The following is a 25,617-nucleotide window of genomic DNA, read 5'->3' as shown; positions in this document are numbered from 1 at the left end:
TCAATTTTCTTTATTTGAAAAATTACTTGTTGTTTTGTGTATTTTCAAAAAAAAAAAAAAACACCTTGGCATTTGAGCTTAAAAGCCATTCTGATAGCCATTCTGATCTTTTTAGATCAGAATCTTTTCAGTGCTTGCTTTTAAGAAAAGGTCTAGGCAGTTTTTTGTCAAAGGTCTGACCACTCTGAGATTCTGTAACAGGTCTTGGCAAATTCATATATACTCTCAATTAATATTGGTAATTTAAATGCTATTTGTGCTTACTGATACTTTTCTGGATTTATGGGACTACATGAATTGGATATTAAACAAAAAGTGGTTTTGTACATGTATTTGTATTTTCAAATGTATAACCATAAAGAAAAATATTCTAGATTTTATGTACATATGGGTGCTTTCTTGTCACCTGAACTGACCTCAGTTTAAATTTTGACCATTTCTTTTTGTGATGCAAGGTTATATTCAAACAGAAAATTTCAACAGAAATTTGTTTGTTGACTATTTTGGACTATAACTGAGTATTTTGTGTAGAATATCCCGAGTTGGAAGGGACCAACAAAGGTCATCAAGTCCAACTCCAGGTTCCACACAGGTCTACCCAAAAACTCAGACTGTATGACTGTATGACTAAGATGTTTGTGAACATCTACTTTAGCTAGTAGAATTCATCATTACACCAAAACTTTTTAAATTTAGTACAAAAAGAGCTCTATATCAAGTTTTGTTTCACTTTGTTCCCATAAAAAATGAAACTGATTTTACAGATAGACTTGTTCATAATGGAAGTGCTTGTCTCATTGACAGAGTTAGTATTAGGAAAACATGCTTGTCTGTTTGTACCCCTTTTGGCTAGAATGTAATAGTTCAGGGTTTAAGTTTTCCTGTTTATCAGTATTAAATTAATGATGGGTAGATATATAACACTCAGTTTTGGAGTAAAAAGAAAAACAGCCAAAGAGTTTTTTGTGACAGTGTTGTTAATACCTTTTGCATTTGTTTTGTTTCACATGGCCTCAAAGTCTGTAGGTCTCCCTTAGTCCTCTGTTAATACTACCTTGAAGACTCAAATCTACACAAGACTTTTGTATCACTGTTTTCATTATGTCCCTTAGCAGTAAACCCTGAACTGCACTGGGTATTTCTTCTCTCAAAGAGGAATCAACTGCTGAGCAAACAATTGTCTGCAACCTTTGAAGAACTGCAGGCAATGCCTGATAGGCTTGTCCCATTGCTTTGAAGGAACCAACAACAAAGGAGTATATTGTTGCATTTACTGTCTAGGTTGCATTTATTGATGATACAGTAAAGATTATTGTCTATCAATCAGCTTTTCTTGTGGATAGTATCCAGCAGTGTGTCGGTTCATCCAGTACATACAGTCTATTTTGAGAACATGAGGATTAAAATGTATCTCTTTCTTTCATGCTTTCAAACACAGGAAATATTTTGTATCTTCTAGCCTCTGTGGTTTGCCTTTTTATTTCCCATTGGTGGGGGCAATATGTAGAGTTTCTAATGAAGATGAACTTTAAAGGTGGAATTTTGCTCAGGATGAGGGCAAGGTCGCTTATCTGTCCCAGCATCTGGAAAGCAGGCTTGCTCCTTAACATAGCTAGATGCAAATTTTCAACGAAACATGTTTTCTATTGGAAAAATGCCATTTATTTGTTTCTTCCAGATCCTTGATAAGTGCCTTAATCACTGGACCATAGCTAGTTCTCCATGCTATGCCTTCAGGAAAGTGTTGGCAATTACACTAAATGCAATGACTCCTAAAGAGAATAAGAGCTCTGTACCTTGAGGCTTAAAGCATGTCTTCTGATATTTCAGATACTCAGCTTGAGATATTTGGCCCCACACAGAAAATAATGAGTTAAAGAGTGAAGATGAGATGGACTGTGGGATGATTGTTTTTGTTGTTGTTTTGGTTTTGTTTGTTGTTTTGTTTTGTTTTTTAAGTAAAAGTTTTGAAACTCTTTGCCACATGATGCTGTTGGTGCAGAGTCTACATCGGTTCAGAGAGATTTGGATTAATCCTTATAAGAAAAATAAATCCATAAAGAGCTGCTAAATACAGAAATATTTAAGAAACTCCTGATCTATGGCTTATTGCGTGCTGGATGAAGACATCCAATATACAACATAGGTAGTGATGAGCTAAATAGTCAGGATGGCTATTCTTATATTCTTTATGTGATTATGGGGAAGAATAATGACACGAACGTAAGTCTGCAGGTAAGGTAATTGGCTGTTCATATGGGACATAAGAGTGGTGCCTGCTTTGCAAAATATTTCTAAGCTGAGTCTTTTTGCCTATTAAATTGAATTCCTGTTTTCTAGTCAACCTTTCCTTAAGCAAAAATACTAGGAAAGGAAACTCCTGGATGATAAGTAATGGTTTGATGGTGAGGTTGTCAGTTTGTGGTAGAGGAAGTTTATAAGCTGTGAAATAAATTAATCTCATTATGTTTTCATGTAGGAGGAACAGGAAAAATAATAAGAGCAAGAACAAAGAGAAACAGGCAATTGCTTCTTAGTAAGAGGCACAGTCCTCAAACAGAAAATAGTGTAATAGCAAGTGAGAATTTCTTTCCCTGATGAAGTATCTTGCTTAACTAATGTAGCATTTCTAGTGCCTCTGTCTCTGAGAAATCCTCACTACGTCTTCATTTTAGCACTGCTTTGGTATTTGGAGGCCAAACAATTACATTTCTAGTACACTGCAGGAGTCAGTGCTCCCATTAACAGTAATGGAGGTTGGGTCTCTGCTCCTGAACACGACACTCAACATTCACCCATAATTGTCTATGAAATCAAATCATATCCACTTTATTATTTGACATCGCTCCCACTGACAGTTCTGTAAACACATCAAAATTGCTTTCTTGGATGTTTGGCACATACCCTTTTGTATCCTTTGAGCCATTTCTACTCATTTAAGATGTTCTAGAATGTCTCACTGTGAAATAACTACTGAAGATGGTTAACCTATTGATCTATTATCCCTTTCCCCGCGTTGCCTCTCCCTTTCCATTTATCTTTTCTGTTTCCTCATTATCTGTAGTTTTTATGATAATGTCATCCAGATGAATTCATACATATGTCCAAAGGAGAGTTTCTTATGTCAAGTTTTGTAGTTGTTGTTTGTTTGTTTGTTTGTTTGTTTTTGTTTGTTTTTTTAATCAGTGAATCAGCTTCATTTGCTTGTGAGGAATGTCATGTTTGGTTGAATTGTTTCTGTTGGATTAACATATACTTTTATTTGTGCTAGTCATGAAAACAGATATATTTTTCTTATAAATTCTAATAAAAGGAAGTAAAATCTTGTTAAAACCTTCCAATTTTCAAAGTTCCTTTTTTTCATTGTTTATATATGGTTCTGCAGCCTAGATATTTTTAGACCAGAACTCCTGTTGAAAACATAGATTTTCAATATTTAGAGACCACATGAGTACAACTTTATAGAGATTGTCTTTGGTCCTATGTTGTTCCAGTTTCTTTGCATCTATTCATAAAGTACACTTGATGGAAGCTTTTTTCTCTTTTGCTTGATTTAGCTTTTTTTTTTCTGTCTTCAGAGATATAAATGTTGGAATATTTAATTTCACAGCAAATAATCTACCATTGTGGATGAATATATGCCTTTTAAGTGGTCACCTAAAAACCACCTTAGAGTGGTCTTCCCCCCCCCCCCACACACGCACTTTAGAGAGTCTGGAGAGTCTGATCATGAAAGATGTTGAACCAGCCTCCATTTCTGTGGAATTTGAGGGTACATCATGAACTGGATAACTGGGATAATGGTGCCTATTTCTCTTTTCTCATACATGTCATGCCTCATAAAGGATGAAACTTTCTTTTTCGTAATAGACATATTGTACAGGGGCTTCTCAGAATGGGACAACAAGCAGAACTTGAAAAATGGAACAGTTTGTTAAACTTCGAATGAGTACCTTGCTGTTCACTTGGCCAAAATGCACTACATCACAAGAAGGCATTTTATTTACTTTTAATAAACATTTCACTGTACTACTTGCTAAGGATGCTTTTAATAAACAGTGAAATTTTCATGAACAGTGGTCTCTTCTAGTACAACCTTATTTTTTGTTATCCCCAAGATTGTTGCCAGCCTACCAAGCCGTTTCTGTTAAATGCCATGATCAGTGAAAAATGTTGTAGTACAAGTCTCAAGGTGATATCAGAAACACTGCTTAAGTTCTGTGTATATGTGAAACCCACATGGGTGGACGTTTATTTTGTTATCCTAACAACCAAGGAACAGAGTCAAATTTAGTAATATAACAGTACTCTATCACAATAGATATGTTGAAGGTTTTTTATCTGTGCCTAAGTCTTTGCAATGTTAGTAAATGTTGGCAATGTAAATGCTACAGGCTTTTCTAGGTCATTTAGCATTATATGAGAAATCACAGCTCTGACCCCATATGGTGAAGCGTCAGAAGCTAAACAGATTGGTAGGGCAGGGTCATAATGCACTATAATCCTTGAGGACATCAGATGCTGTTTAGCCAATTCAAAGCAGCTTGACATTCCTTTCACCAGTGACACTGTTTATTTCTCTGTAATAGTTCTGTCATAAAAACTAACTGCACCAGACAGATTTGATATGAATTTCCTAAAGTAGTTTCAAGAGCGGTGGACAGGGTTTAATTCTAATATATATTGTGCATTACGTGGTTCATACACCAAACTGCATGTGTTGGAAGTAGAATAAATCTCTGGCTCTTGCAGGTGGTTTTTTTTGTTTGTTTTGTTTTTTGAATTATATTAGCAGGTTGTGAGGGAATAAGATACATGTTTTAAGGTATTGTGGTTTAGTAGTCAAATCACAGAATCACAGAGGTGATAGACCTCCTACATTCTATTTTCATAGCTAGTATTTGCTAGTAATAAAAATCCCATTACACTTTCTCTGATTTCTCTTACGCATTCATAGTATGAAGAAGAAAAGTGGAACTGCATAAAGATTGCCTTGGAAGGGACTGCAGGAGATTGTATAGTCTGTATAGATGCAAGATGGAATCAAATCACAGATAGATGCTGGCCGAACTTATCCTAAAACATCTCTAATGATAGTAACTTCACACCCTCTGTAAGCAATCTGTTCCAAGGCTGCAATAATATAATTTTTTAGTCTGGCTTTTTAGTTCTTCTAGCCATAAATTCAGTATGATGTTGCAGGAAGAATACTGGTGGATTTTGCATGAGAAACATTCAAGGAAAAACACTGTGATTATTTCCTGGTGAGCAGAAATGTTTCTCTCTCCATTTATTGCTATGACGAATTACCCAGTCGGGACTTAGGCAAACTTTAGTATGTGTGTGCATGTATGCGAATGCACATATGCATATGTAAATGTAAAGACTGTAATGCCATTCTGTCCTTTAGAAAAATTCTATTAAAAATTCTTAGAAGTTTGATATTTCTGAAGCTCAAGGACCAGGAATTACGGGGATTCTACTCATAGCAATACTCTTTGCAAAAGTTTGTACTTGTTAGTTTGTATATCTCTTTCTTCACCTTTAGAGATGAGATAACACTTAGAGGTGTTGAGGAGCATTAACGATCTGACATTTATGAAATTTTTGTGCTTATGTCTCACCATCCATCTCCATTTCTCAGTGTTTTTGCTTTTTTTCTAGCTGGTTTTATCAGGCCAGAACTGTATTTAATGTTGAAAATCTGTGTTAAACTGTATATTAAAATATTTCATGTACAGCATACCTATTTGCAGGTGTGTGCTAATGGTATTATTGTTGGCTGTGTGTTTTTTGTGTTGTTGTTTTTTTTTTTTCCCCCTCCTATGTACAGAATGTATTTAGAGGCTATTTTATGTTACTCATCAAGGTCAATTTCTCATTTTAACTCCTAGATCATTATAGAACTGTATGTTTAAAAACTCAACATGATCATGTTAGAATTGCACATTGAGGTGTTTCATACAGGTGTGAGATGTTTCATACAGAATGAACAAATCTGTGTACACAGATGTATAGAAGCTCAGAGTAAACATTTTTTATATAATTTATTTATAAATGAATCTGTGAAGATACTGCATATTTTTTAGCTAGCAGTTGCAATCACAGGAGAATGTATGATTTTCTGCTGTTATCTGGGATGTTATTGAGCCTGAAATACAGTTTTGTTTAGCTCAGGCATGTCAAAATTTCCTTTAACCTCCACAAACTCTTGTATTCCCAAAAGCATCATTGATCATCCATCTCCAAAATTATCACATTGTCTTGTTCTTAATTACTGTGTTTGTTACTCTTTCTCCTCTTCCACTTCTTCTTTTTGTAGATTAATTTAAATGTTATTGGAGTAATTCATTTTGTCTCCCTTTAGAAATCAGGTTTCTCTTCATTTTGTCTCATTTTTCAATCTTGCCATGAATTTTAATTCAACCATAAAACCTAGAGTTTTAGATATCCTAGATCTTATTTCTCTCCTTTATATATATATATATTTATTTATTTTTTAATTTATTTATTTTCTAGGAAAATATATATTAAAAAAAAAAGGCAGTGATTTTTTGCTAACACTCAGGTATCAAACTCCCTAGTCTCTTACAGCTTTTCTTTGCATAAAACAAGTTGTTCAATGGCATATCCTACTGACATAGGATACAATGTACAATGTATAATATTTGATCTTTGCTTTGACTACTCTGTTCTGCATGTAATGCATATAGTGTTACATATGACTCTCTAGACTGTCTTAAGAGCAATGCTCCTACAAAAGCTTTTTCTAATTCATGAAGAGCATAAGAATGCATAGCAACTTGATAGTGTTCCTAGTCTCATTACTGTAAATAGGGATATTTTTTTCCTGGGGTCATTAATAGACCTGTAGTCTCAAACAATCAATTCCTGTTACAACTTATTTTCCTACCAGTAATTGTATTTTATAATACCAAGTTAAGAAAATTGCTTCAAATGCTCGGCTTATTCGGATGATGTTCAAATTTTAATTTGAAATGAATAACAAGTATGGAATTCTTTTGCTATCTGCCAGCATTTTATATTGTCCAGTGGGAATCTTATGATCTTGTGCAACTTGAGAGGAGACCCTTCTGCTTTGCTGTTCTTCTCATTATGCCAATCAAAAAGTCACTCCTAATAGTATGAAAAAGCCACACATTTCTGGTATTTCTTGTTGAATCTGAGAAGAATCCCTACCCACCTCTCCCACCCCCCAAACCCTGCCATCAGGTGTTGTTTTTAGTTCTAAGAATTTGCATTTTCTGAATAGAACGTTCATTGAGTTACCTTCTAACTCAAATTTTAATTAGTTGATATAATAACTATTGACTTTGCTGTAGGGATATACCTGTATTATTGATATGACAATTAAATGCAAAATGATTAGTCTATTGAAGAAGTACTAATTGACTTTTGTCTTACTAGGCTAAACTATTAAGAGCTGATTGGCCAAAATAAAGTAGACTGTATCTGTAATTATCAAGCTCTGGATTTCACTTCATATGCTACTCATATTTTTTTCTGTAATTATTTTTCATATTTTCTTTTCTCTTTTTATTCATATTTTTTTCTGTAATTATTTGATTACCCTCTGAATTGAAAGATGTATGTTTTCAGATGGATTTTAATTTAGTGTAAATAGAAATTGAAGAAGTATTTGTGTTTATTGTTGATACAATAGTGGAACAATTTATGGTCAAAGGAGAAAATTCCTAGATGATCTGAAAATTGTTATATTTTGATGGTGCCAATAGGCTTAAGCATGTTAACTAGTAAGATTATTATTATACTTAAAATTGGGTCTTAATAACCTAACTTGATTTCTCTGCCTCAGTTTGGGAAGTGGATCCAAGCTGGGCCTAAGGTTATTTATTTAAGGTTTATACTTTTTGTCATTATAAGAGTTTTTGTGTAGACACAAATGGTTGTGCAAGACAATTTTACCATTATATACTGTTGTGTTTTTTTTTTGTCTTGACTTTTTTGCATTGTCATTATACACACTATTGTCTTATATGTAGTAAAACCTTGACTACTTTTTTTTGTATATAGGCACAACAGGTCATCCTTTTCTGTTTGTGAAAAATCTTGTCGACTTAGAAATTCCCAAAATCCATAAAATCCCAAAATTGCATAACACCAGAAGCTTTAAGAGACCAGCATGAGTTTAACACCTTTTTTGCTTATGCTATATAGGTAGAAAAATAATTTTGACCTTAGGGTTAATATTTAGTTGTATTGATATTAAAGAATTGAAATGTTTAACTGCAAAATTGAAATGAAATTGTTGCTGACAGTTCTTATTTATCACTTGTAATCGTTTGTGCATACTAAGTATTGCTTTTCTCTCTCTCTCCCAGCCCAGCTATAAAAGAACACTGATGTAGCTTCAAAATCAAGACCTAACAAGACAAGGTAAGACTCAAAGGACATAACACTGAGTTGATGTTAATGATCTTTGCTCTTTTAGAATCAAGTTTTACCTAGTGTTTCACTGGTACTGTACTCCCGTGAAATTTTATTCTTGAGTTTTTATTTTCATTAGAAAAAATGTTTTAAACTCTATGAAAATATTTTCCATTTGTATCAATGTGGTACTCCATGTTTTCACAATTTGTCTTTTTGTCCTTGGCAGAGTAGAATAGTGGATGACTATTGGTGGCTGCTTTTCCTTCATCAGACTAGTTGTCTTTTAGAGTTAAGCAGAAATTTTTGAAGAAGCTCTTTATATTTTTCAAAAATTCTTTTTTAGGTAATTAGTGATGTTCACAGGTTTTCATTACTCCATAGTTTTTGTGCCCAAATACCATGGCTTGAAACATTCACAGCAGTCATGAAAAGAAAACAAAGTGAAAGCAGGACATGCGTGTGTGTTGAATGTAGTACCAGCAGTGTTGCTTCTCTCTGTTGCTGATGAGTGCTTAAAACTACAGAGCTTTTTCTTTTGTGCTTTTGTGCACATATAGTATCACTTCAGGAATATCTGAGGTGCTTCAGTGTTAGCTAGTAGAAAACAGTGATGATGAGAGATTGAGATGAAATCCAATATTGAGATTTGGAGGTTGGTAGAAAGAAATGACATACTGGGAAAAGTTAAAGTGCTTTCACTTTTCTCTCTAGTGGTGCTCTATGTCGTGGTTGATAACATATCAAAGGAACAAGAACAGATGCCTGTTTTGTTATAAAACTGCCTATACATGCTACTCCCCAGGCAGCCCATTCCCTAGTCCAGGGGATCATTAGGCTAACAGCACAAATCAGACAGCTGTCTGCCTGCTAAATCTGTTGTTCCCCTTCTCCCAGGCCAAATTCAGTGGATCCATGTGATTGTAGGCTCATTATGTCAACAGACAGGACTTCCTGAAGCTATACATTTCAGAACTGCTTTACCACTTCTGTCACAAAAGCTAGCCAGAAGACAGTGAGGTGGCTTAAATTGAATTTAAGGAACCATAGCTCTAAATGATTGGAACCGGAAATAAATTTTATAAAATGAAAAAAATGAAAATAAAAAGTAACAACTTTGCCAGTGGGGTTCAGAAAGAATTGTGAAGGTGTTAGAATCATAGAATATCTCGAATTGGAAGGGACCCACAAGGATCATAGAGTCCAACTCCTGGCACTGTACAGGTCTACCCAAAAATTCAGACCATGTGACTTTGTGCACAGTCCAATCACTTTTTAAATTCAGACAGGCTTGGTACAGTGACTACTTCCCTGGGGAGCCTGTTTCAGTGTGCAACCACCCTATTGGTGAAGAACCTCTTCCTGATGTCAAGCCTAAACTTCCCCTGCCTCAGCTTGACACCATTCCCATGGGTCCTATCACCAAGTGTTGGTACAACAGACTGTACTTATATTTGAGCAGAACTTGAGGTGTGAATTAATGTTTTACTCAGTTTTAAGACATTGAATTCTCTACCTCTTATACACTGTAGATGGTGGCAGGGTTCTGTCAGGTTGTGTGAGTGAGAATGGCAATCTGGGAGTAGAAGAATATAATTAGATAGAAGCCTAGAATGCTGATGCTGCTAATTATGCAATTAAGTAATATTACAGAAGCCTTCTGATGCAGTATCATTTTAAGAGGAAGAAGCATAGCATCACCGGGATTCTTCACCTAGTGCTAAAAAAGAAAAAAAAAAAGTAAATAAAATAAAAAAAACATAACTAGTTTCTAACCCTGAGAGTAATATTTAAAAAAATGGAAATAATATGTTCTGTTTTCTGTGATCTGTTTTTAGCTGAGCATTTTGTTTTGCTGAAAAAAAAATCTGAAAATTATTTGCTAGATTTTTTTTCATTATGTACGTTCACAATTTAGTAGTTTAAAATGTACTTGGCAATCTAAAAAAGATCAAATAAGTATCACAAAGGTGTTTCTTGTTGCACCCCACTTGGTATTTTTGAATATAGGACAAAGTTTTCCAGCTAACTGTTTCAAAAATCTTTACTCTTGCTTAGAAAAAAAAATAAAAAACCTTTGCAAACTTTTTTCTAATTTCATTTAAGTAGCTTTCTAATTATGTATGCAGAGTAACTTCTTTTCTCCTTCATTACATTCACAGAACCTCAGTGAGAAACAACTTGCTTCATTTAAGATTAATTAAGATCTGAATGTAGCAAACTACAAATTTTATTTACACAGGACTTTCAGAGAAATCTGGGCATTCATTTTTTCAGCTGTAGGTCAATTATCTATCTTAAAACTGAATAAAAGGGATAAATAATGTTTTAAATTGGAGGAAAGAATGGAACAACTTGGTACAAGGGAGAAAAATGATCTACAAATAAGAATGGCAGCTAAAGCAGGTCAATATGGAGAACAACAAAAATAAAATGTTCCTGGGAAGCTTGAAAACTAACCATATTTGGAATGCTTCTAATTAAGATTTTGAGGTAGTTGTTTAACTATGAGATGTAGTGGATCTTTTATTATCCCGTGTTGATTTACATAAGTGGAAAAAAATAAGAAAACAAATATGAGAAGACCCTTGAATTGTGAAATTACCATAGTTGTCTTTAAAAAGTTACAGTTCTATTTTTATTTTTTTTTTCCTATTAACAGTAAAAAGTCAGGGAATATTATTTCTTTTTTTTTGAGTCATTTTAATTTATCATTCCACTCAAGATGGTTCCACTAGATGTTTAACCTAAAAGAACTTTTTTGACAAAGCAGCTGAAAGTTTGTAGGTTCTGTTTTTTTGTTTTGTTTTCTCTCTAGATTGTATGATTTTTACTATTTGAGGTGACAGAAATGGAGTTTTAGAGGGAAAAAAAGGCAAAAAAAAAGAAAAGAAAACAAAAACTGTTGAACAGCTAAGACCTTCTTCTACTGAAGTGTAGCTATTGATGGTGGAAGAACTGAACATTAAAAAAGAGCAACCCATTTAAAAAACAGCTAGCCAACACAATCTGATTAGAAGTTACTGCAAATGCTACTCTGCAATGAGGAATTTTATACCTTTTATGTTCAATTGCATTTCCTAAAGCTTTTTTTTGGTAATTTTTGGTAACTGTACCACCTGATACAGGAAATAAACTATCTTATCGAGGTACTGAGTGACTATTTGCATAAGTTTTATCATTCCCATTATGAAATATGTGAATTTATTTACATGAAGGAAATACAAATGTAAAGGTCAAAGAGATTCTCTAATTTCAGTTTTCACATGAATGATTTGATATCTTAGATCTTGTCTTCAGAAGTGCTGAACAAGTACAACATTTGTAGAAATAGTTTTGTTTGTGGTAATTACCAGTTTGAAATGAAATGTTTATTGCTTGTTATACAGTGATAAAACCAAAACCTGGAGATGACTGGAAATTTTTTTGTCAGTTGCTCCTGGGGTCCTGTGCTTGGAAAGTTCTTCCAAAAAAAAGATGTACAATTCAATTATCAAGGGTCATTAATACTTATTAGGTTATTCTTTTCTGTTTGGCTATAGTGATTTTTCAAAGCTGTAGAGTTCTGCATGTGTGAAAGGTGTTTGAAAAACAGGGAGTGCTGCACAGGTATGCTCATCCTGCTTTTCCCAGTCTTCTGGGAAAGAAATGTGAAACCTTATTTCCCCTTGAAAATAAGGGGATGTGGCCACCTTGCTTCTGTGCTTCGGCAGGGCTAACCTGAGTCCTTGCTGCAATTATGGCACTTGAGATGGGGGAGGGGGGGAAGTAAGGAAGCATGGCGTATGTTATCATTAAAAGTATGTTATCATTATATGCTGCCTTAAGGAGGATCCTTCCCTTGTACCTCTGACCTAAGAGGCAAAGCATAATTTTGCCTCCTACTCAGGATTTCTTTTTTCTTTTTATTTTTTTTCTTCTTTCTTTTATTTTCTTAAAGGCAATTCTGTGTGCCTTTTCAATGCAATGTGGGTCATCTTCAAATGTAAGCTGTTAAGCTTTTGCAATCCAATTTTCAAGAAAATTAACTAGTTCGTTCTTACCCTGATCATATGGGAGCCCGTGTAGCCTGAGGTTTTCATCTTGGATCTAGTTCTCAATTATGTCTGCCTTGGTCTTCAGGATTGTATCTCCTTCCATTAGATTTCCAGAGATGTAACTTTTAAAAACATCATTCCTTGGCTTGTGTATTCAGGCTTTTCCTCAGCTATCAAAAAGCAACGTAATTTTTCTTTCCATTTCATCTTCTATGCTTCTCAAGCTCTTGTTATCCCTCCCACCCAACTTGCAGACTTGGGAGAATTACCCTCAGCAAATGATTTAGTTGAACATATCAAATTTCTTTTAGTATTTTTGAAATGTTCATAATGAAAATACTGTGCCCTGTTTTATTTATCGATGGATGCATCAGCTTGAAATGCTTCTTAAATTATGTTTTATTGGAAATGCTGTTTTTTGTTTGGCATGGTATAAGAAATTGGAACTATGGTCATCTTTTTTCATGGATGCATTGACCATGAAGTTCTGCCCCACAAATCATAAGCAAATATTTTGAAAATATTAGTTTGTTTAGCATTCCAAAACTTGCTTCCTAGGAAAGGCAGTAATTATTCTGTGGTAGTCTCTATAGAAACCATTTAACATTCTGAATTTTAAAGGCACTGTGGTGTTAGTACAGGGTAACAAGCCAGAGATTTTATACAGCTTGAACAAAAATCTGATGAAAATGTGGTATATGCTTCAGTAAGAGGTTTCAGTGAGAAGCTGGAAAACATGAAGGTCTCCATTTCTTTTATGAGAGACCTTCTCAAGAGACAAAAGCCTTGCATAAGGATCCTTTTCAACTCATCTGCTGTCTCATAGCTATCTCATATAAATAAGAAAAGAGATTTTCTACTAAAAAACAAACAAACCTTTAAGCACTCCAGAGCTATCCACATTAAACATTTGACCACACTGTTTTTCTTAAAACCTACAGGAAGAAAGCAGTTTCTTAGGCTTGTTTCTGACTCCTCTGTTACTAATTGGATTTTTCTCAGAAGATGGATACTACCTCTTACAGTAATTAGATGCTATAAAGTCTCAGAATGTATATCTGTTCAATATTGTTTTAATTTTTACAATCATATTTCGTTATCTATATATTATAATTAATTCCTTTAAGTTTTATTACTATGCATTAAGAAAAAGTAAGTTACTAATGGTTGTGCTCTATGGCTGATGGAAGGTACTTTCTTGTCTTTCTGGTGCATATGATTTAAAATGACCCGATCTGTGAATAAAAGGCTTTTGGTAGTATAACCAGAGGGGCAAACTACAAGAGATTCTACTGAAAATGCTATTGTTGGGCATGTACTGTTAAATGTATTGTTACTTAAAGATGTAATATGTAAAGGTGTTAACCAGTCACGCACACTAAAGGATGATTTTGCTTTTTAATGCTTGCATGTTATAATGTCCAGTATGTTTAAAGATGTCAGAAAGTTAAAAAGTCAAGCCAAATTATAGCTCTGCTAATGTTAGTTGTGTTTCAGTACAGATTTGGTTATGCTAAGGTTGTCTTTTCTCATTGAGGTCACAAGGCAACTGTGTGGCTGTAGTATGCTCTAAAAACAGTCCACAGGCACTGTAACAGGGCCTTGTCTGAGTCTGCTCATCAAACAATAATAATTAAGTAATAATAATAATAGTAATAATAATAATATCTGAGAAACTGGAAAACTGGACACATTTTTCTTCATGTCCTGTGCTTGCTACTATTTGACTGCTACTGTATCTGTGCTAGCAAGTTTAATTGCTCATTAGTTCTAGTTAGTAACTGTTTTCTCAGCAGCCTTCCATATCAGAACATGATGATCAGTAATAAAACCACACAAAAACTGCTACCTGGCAAAATAAATGTCTAGAATGTGAATCAATGAACTTCAAACAGAAGTAAATTTCTACAAAGCCATCTGTTGTTACTGCTTCTCTATGCAGTTGCAAAATTTTGACAAATATATAGTTATTGCATCGAGATATCAGCTATCTACATATCTAATAGCCTTATATACTTGCATGTTTGCAGAAAAATATTTCAAAAGCTGAATTCTGAGGGTGTGGTTAAATAGTATTGTAGTGGTAATCTGTTTTTGTTTGGTTATGGAATGTGTACTGCAAAGATGGTGGAAGTCTGTCCCCTAACAAACACACACACACACACACGCACTTTTTTTTTCTTATAATATTGTGGTGCATAGCTGAGAGGTCAGTATGCAAATGAAACACTGTAAGGGCACCTTTAAGGCACAAGCTGATTTGTGTAGAGTCAGCTTCACAGTGTGGAAAGCTACAGCGGAGGGTTGTCTGCTCTGGGAGAGAAAACGTATTGTCAAAGCCTATGAAGGCTTGTATGCAGTGACGCAGGGTACTCAAAATGATACTTTAACATACTAGTAAATGACCAATTTCATTTAATTTGTTGATGAAAATGTATCTCAAGATTCAATGGGGGCAGTGCACGACTGACTAGCTGGCACCTTACATATACTGCATTGTAATTTTTAAAATGTAACGGTTTGCCTACTAGAGGAATGGTATCAGAAGCAGCAAGGGATTTTCCGTACCTCACAAAAGACTGTCACGAACATATTTTATGAAAAATGCAAGAAATGTAAACTTACAACATCTGGAGCTGTAGCTCATTCATGGTTTTAAGATACTTTGTTTTGTGTGTTGGCAACTAAAATATTGGTAGGAAATGCTGCTGTTTGTATTGCGTTTCCATCAATTCATGGCATAGTAATTCCGTTATTCACTATATAGGGAAATAAAAGGACCACTGTTCCTTGGGTGGATATATCCTGTAACAGTTGTGGCCCTTTTATTTCCTTCCCTCTGACTCAGATATATGCAGTTGTTAATAGAGTTGCCTGGCAGTGCTTTATCACTTTCTCAGCAATGTTATCTTCATATCTGTCTTTATCTTTAGTTCTTTCTCTGGTAACACAGCGTGAAGATGATCCTGCTGTGATAGGAACTGCTGCTAATACAGGTTTACAGTCAGTTTTTTGAGTGATTTTGCATGCATGTGGAACAGTGACATTGGTAGAACCACTGTTCAAAGCCACTTAGGAGCCCTGAGAGGAGAAAGCAGGTTAACTATTGACGTAAATTATGCAGCACACACTTCTAGACTAGAAATGAAGTAAAATGGGGAGGTGGAGGGAATGAAGACAGTCCAACTGTAGGTCCCAATAATGCTTAACTTGTCAAAATTATTGGGAAATTCATAGAATCATACAAGAGTTTGGATTGGAAGGGACCTTAAGGATCATGTAATTCTAACATCCCTACTCATGAGCAAGGACACCTCCCACTAGACCAGGTTGCTCAAAGCCTTGTCCAACCTGGCCGGGGATGGGGCATCCACCATTTCTCTAGGCAGCCTGTTCCAGTGCCTCACCACCCTAATAGTAAAGAATTTATTCCTAATATCTAATCTAAATCTCCCCTCTCTGAGTTTAAAGCCATTCCCCCTTGTCCTATCACTCCACTCCCTGACAAAGGGTCCCTCCCCAGCATACTTTCAGGCCCCCTTTGGGTACTAGAAGGCCACTGCAAGGTCTGCACAGAGCCACACTGAACAACCCCACCTCCCTCAGCCTGTCTTTGTAGGAGAGGTGCTCCAGCCCTCTGAGCATCCTCCTGGCCTCCTCTGGACTTGCTCCAATAGGCCTGTGTCCTTATTTTGAATTATGAATTTAAAGATGAAACAGAAAATAAATGAACAAAAACCAAAGTCTTTCCCTAGAATAAATGCCAAGGTACATTCCCAATGCAGTCTACTGAACAGAAATCCGGGCTTCCTCAGGAAGGAAAATCACTTAAAAAATGTTAACATAGAGAAGCAGAAAATTGACTGTAGGATGAACAAGAAAAGGCAGAGAAACGTTGTGGTTCTATTGAAGTGAGATGGTATTGGGCTGCCAACAGAGAAATATTTAAGTATTTTGGCTGGTACATCAGAAAGCTTTAATAGATAAGAACAATAAAGTAATCCAGTTATTATAACCCTTGAGGGCAGTTAAGAAAAGCAGATCATAAAACGTATTGCTGATATAAAAGAAAAAAGTCTGCAAGAGAGCCAGAACTTTGATCACAGATTTTAATTCTTGAGATTTCGATTGTGATAGCTGTATTATTAAATATATATATATGATAATACTGCATGGCTCTGTGAGACAATTTGTGGAACAATCCATGTAGTCAAAGGTTATTTGGGAGCTAATCCTGTGAAGGAGACAAGTCTAATTAAAAAAAAAAAAAACAAAAAAAAAACACGTGTAGGAGCTAATGATTGCAGTATTATCTGAACATACACTTTAAGAATAAGTAAAGAAACAAAAGTTTGATTGTGAAGCAGCTTATGTTGAGGGAATATTAAAATGCCCTAAGGAATGTAAGTATCTTTATAACATATAGTGAACCGTTTAATAGAGAAATTTGAAACATTTAAGAAATTGTTAGCAGCAATGATATTGTAACTCAGTTTAATTAAATTGAATTAATAAAATAAATGAAAATGATTAGTGGGTGAGTATAAAGAATAGCACAAACAATATTCAGATGATTTCAGAGTATTTGCAAGAATAAGCATGATAAATAATATAAAGAAAAAAATATGAAACTTAAGATAATGAGAGTAGTGCAAAAACTCCAAAGAGTCCTGAAATACACACACGCAAATATAAATAAATATATCAACTAACAAAAGTCCTTTGGATTACATTTATCACAAATACTAAAGACAAAATGATGTAGAGGGGAGGATCTGCTGAAGCACTCTTGAAGCTATTGTTGTTAAATGATTTTGTATGCACACTCTCCTAATCTGAAATAATGAAATAAAATGAATGAATATGTAATTTTAGTGATACAAGATTTAGTCAGGAAGAGGAAAGATTTGAGTCTGCACAATGAGGATGTAACCTTCAAGCCAAAGTGCCACTCTGCCATTAGTGGGGCTGCCAGTCTCTCATGGGGGAAGTGTGAAACTTTCAGTTTAGGCTTATTTTGAAGCTGCTGTATGAATGGAGAAATTTAATATCTGGTATGAAAAGATTAAGATTATAACTAGAATGGACACTTAATTTATAACCCCTTTCCACTTCTTTGTAAAAGTTACAGGCATTCCACTATTATGTACCTAATAAAACAGAATATTAGTGGAGAAAATATCATTTAACATTTCATCTGTTTTGTCCTGTCTTCACTGCAGCAGTCTCCCTCTTCCCAAGTTTTGGATATCCTGTTGGTCCAGCTGCTCAATACAGATTTCATTTTCTTACTCATATGCAGTCTAATGACAAAAATATTGTATTCAGATAAGCGTTACTTGGACTTACTGTGAGGATATGTATTAATATTGCTAAAACTCATAAGGTTTCTTAATTGTGTCATCTACACAATATTGTGTGCCTACCATTGTTTACAGATAGGTGTGCCTAACTCTTTAGCTGCTGGTTGACAGAGATGAACTGTCACCATAGCTACAGAATAAATAAATAAATAAACCAGTCAGATTGACAGACTTTAAAACAGGAGATGGGAATTGATCTGTGATATAACGTAATTTTCTGTCTCCTGAAATTCATTGGCTTTTAAGTCCCCCATTGGATGAATCTGCCCTTGAAGTTGCTGAAGTATACATAAAGTGTGTTTAAGCCCCACATTTAGATTCTAAGGTATAAATTAAGGCATGGAAATGTCTTGTGAAATCATGGCCATGTAGAGGTCTTTTCAGAATTATATTTCTACCTTCCAAAAAGAGAAAATATCAGCATTGTTATGGTAAGAGCAAGACTCAAAATGACTTGACATACTGACCTAGGGAATTAATATATACTGGATCTGCTATTTTCCATATCCCATTATAAGCACTAATGACATCTTTTGTATCTTTGTCATGGGTGTGCCTCATTCTCCTCTCAGAGTTTTACCTGTGGGAAGTAGTAAAATTCCAGCAGAAAAGGTTGGGAGACCATCTTCAAAACAGGTGATAACTTTATGCTTAGGATACTGATCATGACTAGAAATTCCATTATAGAATAATACAAACATAGAATCGTTTAGGTTGGAAAAGACCTCTAAGATCACCAAGTGCATCCACCAACTGTTACCCTAGCAAATAAATTATGAAGCTGATAAAACCTTTTCCAGTTTAATTTCATCAAGTCAACAGTTGCCAAGTAAAACTTAACTAGATCTACCAAAAATGACTATTTACAAACAATGAAATTGGCTGATGTTAACTCAGAGAAGGTTGTATGAAGTGTCCTATTTGTATGCCATTTTTGTCATCAGTTTTTGTCACCACTGTTACAGCTTTTAAAATACTATCACTGGCCATCACACAATGTACCCATGCTTTATCTGCAAACTGTCCTAGCTTCTAAAGCACTCCAGCATCTGTGTTTTAAGGCTATTCTTGAGAAACTAGTGTTAATTCTCTGTTGGTCCATTGTTTTCCTTGACCTAAAATTGCACTATTTAGGCTGGAAAATTGTTTTTCATAACAGTATTTTCTAGTTCAGAGTATTACAAAATCTGTTTTCAAGGTATATTGTATGGATTTTGAACTCCAGCTTTGCACATTTGAAAATGCCAGCTGTTACATGCAAAGAGAGTCTTACTGTGGGGTTCTGAGAGATTAATTGAGAAAAGTGTCCTGTGTATATCCTAAATTATCAATGGACATAAGGCAAATAATTAAAAACTAAATGAGTTGCATTAAAAAAAAAAAAAAGCACTTGCATGTATGTCTGACTCAAGAATATTTTAATCATCAAGGTGTCCACCATTAGCTATGTTAGCAATCAGGAATCCAAAGCAAGTTCAAGTTCCCATGGCATTCCATACAGCATACGGTCCAATTATGTAATTATTCTTAAAATATATAAATCATGGAAAAACATTTCAAAAGGAAAAATGCAGGTAGCCTTTCTTATGATATTTCCTCTTAATTTCTTTTTATTAAGAAAGCTGATTCTGCATGACCTTTGGTTAATGATCTACATCAATTTGTACTTTTAACTGTTGCTTCAGAGAAGAGTTTGTTTTAATCTTTTTACTTTTGCTAAAGACTTCCCCTTCCCCTTCCCCTTCCCTTTCCCCTTCGTTTCCTTTGATTTCCTATATTGGGCCTTAGTAAGTTTAAGAACGCTGCTATGGCATTTACATAGTATGGCAAAGGTTATGGCCTTATCAAGAATATAGGTGAAACAAGCATATTCAAGTTCTGAACTTTGATCTTATCAGTCATATTTTCACTTACCATGTCAACCCAACACAAAATACTGTTAGAACTGTTCTTAGTTATTGACTTGACCTTCTTTTTTTTTCTTTTTTTTTTTTTTTTCTTTTCCCCAAATGTCAATAAAATAACCACTTAAATTCAAGGAAATTCATAACTTCAGTTTGTCATGTAACTTATGAAGGCAGTCTGGGAAGCAGATGGTTGTAACCTTTATGTATCTTGATTAGAATAAATTGTGATGCATATGTCTGATTTTAGAAATGTGATACAGATTTATCTGGTGTCATTATATGCAGAACTGAAAGGCTGAAATTGAATATACTCCTTACTATATGTTTAACACATCATGTATTTTTTATTTTTATTTTTTTATCTAGCGGATGCATGGGAATTTAACTATAACAAGCTACAGAATTTTTGTTTTACAAGGGGATATAGGCAGCACTAGCAATAACATAGTAAATATTCCAAGACTAGAAATAGGTGTTCTGTGTTTTCCAATTGCAAATCTGATTCAAATCAGAAATTCCTGTTAGTAATGACAACATGTTGCTGATTATTTCAGCATAGCTCAGTTTCTGTGATATAACAACAAATTTCAAAGAGGAAAATTTTATTTTGCAAGTCTTTGGATCATAATGTTCTCACACCTCTTTTAAAATAAAGGAATAGCAAATATAAAATTATAAGTTTGGAAAATACTAAAATTACAGCAGAGCTTCCTATCTGTGTTCTATCTTTATCTTTGTTTATCCTTCATCTGAACTGATAAAATTGTGTTACTGACATCCTAATCACCTCCCACTCACATAATTGCAGCTGCACAATATTAGTTGGTGTGTCACTAACAGGGGGGTTAGAATTTGTACTTCGGGAGCAGAAAGTAGCAAGATATTTGAATATTACTGTATTTTCAGTACAAGTCCTTTACGATAAAGGAAAAATAAAGCAGAAATAAGTTTAGATCAAGGATTATGTTATCTGCAATAATTAAGTCTCTTCATTTGTGAAGTTAAAGGTGAATGAATCCTTAACTCTTTTAACTGTTGCATTGGTTTTGACTTGAAAGATTTAAGGATTTTCACATCAGAGGTTTGCTTTTACATTATACAGACATGGTGGAATAAAGAATAAAAGATTTAGTTAAATTATTATTTATTTTTTTTAAGGAAACAAAGTTGAGGAAGGGAAGGAGAAAGTAAACATGGTAACACATCATTTTGAGAAATCTGCACCAGTAGCAGGAAGAATTGTTTTCCTCACGTTCTGACCTCTACCCAACCACTCTCCAAATTGGCTATCATCCCAATGACATCCTTTTCCTGACACTGAGAATGGGTTAACTCCTGTGCTCAATTATTGGATCCCATCCACAATTTGTTGTTCATGGTTAAAGGAGACCAACTAGTGTCAGCTCAAACTGTAAGCAGGTAAGCATGTGTCACTGTCATACAGCAGGGTTCAAGGAAACATGCTGTCAAGTTTCCTGGTGCCTCAGAACAATGAGCCAGACTAGCCTTAAGCCCTCCTGACAGCATAGATAACTACTTCACCTATTACTGTTGCTAACGATGGATTTAGGAAGTATGGAGAGTGAGGATCTTGTGGCAGATGTCCCAGTCCTACAGCAGCCATTGTCTCTAACAACATAAAAGGATAGAAAATTCATCTTTCTGAGATAGTTTCTGGCTCGGTTTCCTGACCCTTCCTTTCCTCTCTCCCTCAAAATAACTGGGAAAGCACAAGAGCTGTTAGCTAAGATGGTTTCCTGAGTCTGCCAAGGGCTGCACAGGCATGTGGGTTATTGCTGCTAAACTGGGCACTGAGTTTCCTGGACACTAAGCAAAACCTCTTTAGTCACTGCTCCTCTGTTAGATAATAATATCAGGTTAGAGTCAGTGATCTACACTGCTGATCTTCATAGCTTTGGTGGCCAGGAGCAGGTGTCCCTGTTGTGTGTATTACCAGCTGCTCCTACTGGATCTATTCAGTTTTAGCTGTTCCTGCCAGCTTCCTAACTGGGTTCAGCATCAGTGGTTCTTGCTCGCTGTACTCTTGATAGGACAGCCGTGTGGCCATGCCAGCTGTTCAACTTTCTCAGCCAGTGCACTGGCTGCAGCTCTGTGCGCTCTCTCCGTCTCTGTCTCTCTCTCTCTCCCTGTCTCTCTCTCCCTGTCTCTCTCTCTCTGTCTCTCTCTCTCTGCCTTGTTTTGCCAGACCTTCACTCTCAGCAGTCTCACAAATATTTTTAGTCTTCATGGAAAAAAACGCAATGCTACATGATACCCACCTGGAACCCTTCTCAGAACTGGGCCTCTTCTTGGTTCTTGTATGGAGGTTTGCCTTTTGTGAAAGTGAATGGGGTAGAAAAAAGGCCTCAAAGTGCTGCTGGGGTTTGCCTGGGCTTCAGTCCACTGCTCCAGCTTTCCAGCAAGCATAGCCAGCCTCATTGACCGCAGCAGTGCTTGGGGGAGAGCTTTGGCTGCAGGCTTACACTGCAATAATGTCTAGTGATTTATGCCCTGATTTTATTTAGCTGTTTGTCAAACTGTTCAGAATTGCAAGTCTTGTCTGTGAACAGTTGTTTCCAAAACAAATGCTGAAACTTGCCACAAATTATTTATAATAAATAGTTCTCCAGCTCTCATTACATCTGTGGTTTGTATTACAAAAGCACCTAGAGGCCTAAGTTGACATTAAGACAACCAGTATGCTAGAAGCTGTTTGTATAGTTGGTAAAATAAAATATTTATATGAAGAACTTCTCTGCAAATAATTCTTGGGGCCAAAAAGCATCATCCCATTTTATGATTTGCTCTTGCATTGCTGTTCCATAGGATTTGGTGTGCTATGACTTTGACAGTATACGCAGCAGATTTATAATATAAAGAAATATTTTTTCAGGTGTTCTCCCATGCACCACAATGAAGTCAAAAGTAAGAATTTAGTCAGAGTTACAGTATCGTATCAGTATACTTTTTGTAATTTTAATATTGCATTAAATTAAGTGAAATGTTTGCAGTGATGCTCGACAAGTGTCTGCAAAGACAAATCCAGTGGCAAAATATGAGTTTACATTTCTTCATGAATAATGCCACTGACTATGAGAAATATATGTAGTCAAAAAATATATTGTACTGTGTATTACCTGTTACAGTTTTGGCATATAGTTTTTTGACTGCCCAGTGTACATTTTGTGATATTTTTCCTTTTATTGCATTGCTCTGATGGATTATGCATCAGCCATCAACAATCTGTTTATGAAAGAGGGAACACTCTGGGAATTGTCAGTAATACCTTCTGCATATCAATCCATAATAATGAGTATTTGCCATTCTGTAGAACTGCTGTGGTCTGCAAAAGGGACTTCTTTATTATTTTTTTTTTCCTTGAAAATACTGTTTGGAGGGGACAGTGACAATTTTTGTTGTTATTTTCTTAAATAATGATTCCTTGATAGATAGGAAGAAAGTGTTTGTGAGCTTGTGTGTAGAGGAATGCTTATCAAAATAGAAAAGGTGCTATTTCTTATTCGCATGCACATCTTAACAACGTGTTAAATATTACCATATTCTGAAGGTGTAAAAAGCTAACAGGTCTTCATGTTTCAGGACATAAAGCTCCATTCAATAACTCTTTATTCACAAATGGTTTGGTGATGTGTCTTTTCCTGCTTAGGTACATACTTCTATATTTTCTTAGAATGTATTCCCAGTTTCACAATTTTTACATGAGAGAATTTAAGAGGAATACTTAAAAGCCAATAGTGGGAGCTATATATAAGTGTTTACATTATAAGAAATATTTGCAAAATGTTTTACAGCTTTCTGATATTGTTGAAGGAGGCTCTTCTCAGAGCTGTGGTGTATGTCATTTTAAAATGTCTCTAGAGCCCATTTTGTTCTTTGTAGTTTGTTCTGTGATGATACTGCTATTGCTTTTCCAAAGAAGATTAAGAGCACCTTGGTTGCAGTGATCTTTGCAATCCCTAAGAATCTCATATTGAACTTCGTGAAAAGTTAATTGAGTCTCATCTCAGGCAACATAGCATGAAGTAATGCCAAGGTTACTCAGTCTGTTCCTGTTTAGAGTTCTTGAGAAAACACAATACATAGCTGACTTTTTTGCATGTGTCATTTAAGGGCGTGAAGCCTGTAGGTAAGATAACAGCCCCAGAAAAAGCATGTTAACTTCAACTGCTGTGCACTGGAGAAAATCTCCGTGAGTAGCACAATATCGCCTTTCTTTTAAGCTGGCACTTACACATCCTTGCAGTGTTTTTGAGGAACCAGTGTGTTTTTATGTGGAATGTTTTCTATATAAGTACTAATGATGCAGAGGCTAGGTAAGCCACATACTAAATTAGAATTGAAGCAGACAGCACTCTGTACATAACAAATAGTTATCCTGTACTTTCAGAGGGAATGTTTTCACTGTGAGTAATATCAGAACATAGTAGTAACTTCTACCTTAAAGGGGACACTGGCAAGACCAACAAGATTTTTTTTTTATTAGTTTTTAATATTTTTGCTTTATTACTGATAATAATTCAGGTTTTCAATGGTGATAGCATATACAGAAAGTTCTCCCCATCGATTAGGTTTGCTTTCTTCGTGCAAAACTAATTCAGTCAATTTTTTTGCCAGTGCACTGATAAATGAGTTGTCAATTGGATTTCTAACTAGGGTTCAGTGGTCCATATGTAACCTCTTCCTTTGTCATTATGAGGGATGTTTCCTTTTATATTCTGTTATTTTTGTCAGAATAAGACTAAGATTAAAATCACTGCTGTAAAACTGTGAATATATATTTAGACACCAACTTGGTAAAAATAAATAAATTAGAAAAAAATTAAAATTCTGTTTTATAAATTATTATTATTTTCAAAACTAAAAGAAAGCTATATTATCAAGATTGCTTTAAATTTATAACCTGAAAACAGCTGTATTAAAATATTTTTTCTGTCAGTTAGATGGATCTCTTTTGGAGGAGGAAGTGAACATGTCACCAAAGATTCTAGGGTAGTGGAGATCATTTTACTTCAAGTTTTCTTGTATAACCATGCTGCTGTTATTTGTGAAGTATTTTCATATTAGAAAATCTTAAGTGGCATCTTGTGTCACACTGGTCAGAAATAGCTGTAGATCAGTTGTGTGTTCAGCCAGAGCTCTTTGAAAACATCTGTAAATTTTCATTTTTATTATTTTTTTAAAATTTAATAAATGCAACAGCTTAGAAAGCTTAGCCATGTTGTATTTTATACTTAGGAAACTGCAAGGAGATTACTGTATTTTAACAAAGAAAAGTACCAGAAACTATCAATTTATAGATATTTTTAGTTTCGCTGAGCATTTTTTAAGACAATGTAGACAATTACTATAAGCATACAGGTCATGAAGTTCATTTTAGATCAGATGTGAAAGCAGTAAGACCAGAATAAGATTTGAGGAAGTTCATTGTGTTCCAAGTCAGTTCAGGCAACAGACTTGATACTGCATCATTACTGTGAACATGATTGTTCTTCTAACCTTCAAAAGCAATCCTATTTATGTTGAAAGTAATTCTGCAGTCTGGACTGAGTATTTCACATTGTACCTAGAAAAGAAAGGATGAACATTATCAACTGGCTGAACTTACTTCATCCTTCTAGTATTAGTTGTTTTAGGACTTTATTCTCCAGGCTTAAGCAGTATACCTCTTCTATCTCTGTCTATTCTTAGCTTACTAGCTAAGCCCTCAACACAGATATATGCTCAAAAAGTATTTGCAAAATACTTTTGAAATGAGAGTCTTTATAATAAAAAGACTGCCAGACTATTATATTTTATTGCAAATTGTCATTAATGCTGTCCATTACAAGTGTAATTCATGTGGTAGTTGAGAAATTTAATAAGCTAATTTTTTTTAGTGAC

General features: G+C 34.9%; 1 long non-coding RNA gene across 1 annotated transcript in view; it reads left to right on the top strand.

Moving 5' to 3' along the window:
* LOC106016319 (uncharacterized) overlaps window positions 1-25,617 on the top strand; it is a 240,814-nt gene that overhangs the window by 22,825 nt on the left and 192,372 nt on the right. Inside the window, exon 2 of the long non-coding RNA XR_005268274.2 lies at window positions 8,364-8,418. This is a non-coding gene — a long non-coding RNA (uncharacterized lncRNA). The remainder of the gene's footprint in view (window positions 1-8,363; window positions 8,419-25,617) is intronic.

This window comes from Anas platyrhynchos, chromosome 10 (assembly GCF_047663525.1).
Source record: "Anas platyrhynchos isolate ZD024472 breed Pekin duck chromosome 10, IASCAAS_PekinDuck_T2T, whole genome shotgun sequence".
In the NCBI taxonomy this organism is placed as follows: Eukaryota; Metazoa; Chordata; class Aves; order Anseriformes; family Anatidae; genus Anas; species Anas platyrhynchos.
The sequence above is the reverse complement of the archived record's forward strand: the minus strand, read 5'-3'. Positions and strand labels throughout refer to the sequence as shown.